The sequence below is a fragment of the Cibotium barometz genome, chromosome 14, assembly GCF_041138505.1.
Source record: "Cibotium barometz isolate CiBa-2024 chromosome 14, ASM4113850v1, whole genome shotgun sequence".
NCBI lineage: Eukaryota > Viridiplantae > Streptophyta > Polypodiopsida > Cyatheales > Cibotiaceae > Cibotium > Cibotium barometz.
Window position 1 is genome coordinate 18,150,162 of NC_141059.1, and position 2,318 is coordinate 18,152,479.

Sequence of the window (2,318 nt, forward strand, 5' to 3'; positions counted from 1 at the left end):
TGGGGCGATTCCCGCTTCAAGAGCATGTGGTAGCATATAGGATGAAGTCCCAAGTAATGTACTTCATGGATATATTATGAGAGTAGTCATTGTTATAGCATTGGCCTCTTATGAGCCTAAAGTGCCCGGCCAGCCTCACGACAGTTCACCAGGTAATCTCTTGTTAGATGTGTTTCAAGGGGGTTAGGGTAGCCAAAACATTCTTCAAGATAATTTTGTGGGATATGTAGATGCATCATAATGATTCCAAATTTACCTTAGAAATTATTCTTAGTTTATGAGATAGATAACTTTGTCATTCATATTCTATATGTATATCTATATGTACATCCAAAGAAATTTGGATAAACTTAAGGTCACATATGAACACTCCGATATATAGCGTTCGAAGTAGCCATCCACAAGAAAATTATGAACACCTAACTTTTGAGACCCGATCCATTTTCAAGTTCCTGGAAGAATAGCAAGGACTTTTAGCTGAGGCATCAATTTCCAATCTTACTTTTACTGGCACTCAATTAGTCACCATGTTGCTAGCACTTTGCCATGAATGTGGAGGACATTTGTTACCACACAAAGTAGTGTTACACGTACAATTTTTTGTTTTAATTGGTAAAAATTTTCAAGAAGCAAAAGAGTTCTAATAATACAACCAAGGAGGTTGTAGTTAATCCAATGGCTATGTACACAGGATCCTCAAGATTGCCAAGAACGTTACCTTGAATTTCAAGTGAGAAGTAAAATGGGAAGATTAGTTTAGAAGTGTTTCCTTGCAAAGTTCACAAACCCTCCTTACACCACTACACAAGAGAGACATCGAATGCTCCTATTGTGAAAAGATGGGTCATAATTCTTTCAAACGTTGGAAGAAAGCTTATGATGAAAACATCCTTTGTAAACTTTCCAAAATTTGGGGCATTCGAATCAGCCCTACCTCCACCCTTTTGGTGGCCATCTATATGCATGTTTATCTTCATAGATCTCGACGTACATAATTTCTTCTTAGAGAGTAGAAGGCCTTTGTGCTCTTACATCCACCCCAGTGTTTGGTTTGAGACCCTTGATGTATTTGATGATATTGAATTTCTTGCTAATTCCATCCACATGGAGAATGAGTTTCAAGACTTTTGTGTGTAGTCAAGAACCTTTCCAAAACCTTGCTTCAAGTCATCCCACTCACCAAACAATCACCTTGTCATTTCTCAACTTAGAAGTGAAGGCATTTTGTACTGCACCCTTAAAAGCACCCCATGTAGTAATTTCATAACTATTATCATGCAAATATTACCCCCAAGTGTGTGTTTACCCCTCCATGTGAAGTGAGGCAAAGTATACCTTAGCGTGATGACTTCTTGGTTTCAATTCAAAATACATATCTAGTTTGTCAAACCATTCATCATACTCTTCAGTGCTTGATACTTTGCCTTTGCACTTTGAGAAAACCACTTTGTCTTTGATGCCCTTGAACTCATCTTCATTTTCCTTGGTGTTACCCATATGTAGCCTCATGGTTGGGGGCCATCATGATTCCACGAACCATCTCTACATTTGTAAAGTCAAAAGATGCATGCTTCCCTTTGGCATCACCTTGTGATGATGTAGACGAAATGTTTGTAGGCAAACTCCCAAAATAAAATGAACTTTCTTGTTTCCCACTTGCACATGCACATTGTCGCTAGAATGTTTGTGTTGATTCATGAAGTCTTCAAGTTGTCGAGAGGGAGTCAAGACTTTTCCATGATCAACCACATTTGCATCTCTTTGCATAGACACTTTCTCCAATGGAGCTTGTTGCTTGTGAAAGGACCCCCTTTAAAGGCTTCTAGCAAAGACATGTGGTTCCGATTCATTATTTTTGACCAAAATAGCTTTCTTCGTATTCATGCTTTCCACCAAATTAGTTTGACCTTTGTTGACAGTTTCACGCATTGAACGCAACAATTCCACCATAGTTTACATCTCATTGCCCACCAATTCCACCACTTGCATAACCAAACTAGCATGTACATTTGCATTCAAACTGACATTTGTAGATGGCCACAAATGAGTATGCATCAACCCTTTATCAACAAATGAGTATGCATCAACCCTTTATCAACATCGGTGACCTCCTCCGGTGGCACATTTGTAGATGGCCACAAATGAGTATGCATCAACCCTTTATCAACATCGGTAACCTCCTCCGGTGTAGGTACATTTTTGTCATTTTCCACATCATCCATTTCCTCAAGCATTGCCTCTTTTCCTTTGTGGGGTCTTCCTTTAGGCATTTTGGAAATCGAAAATAGAATTGAGTGATCTTGGGCTCTTTAGAAAGG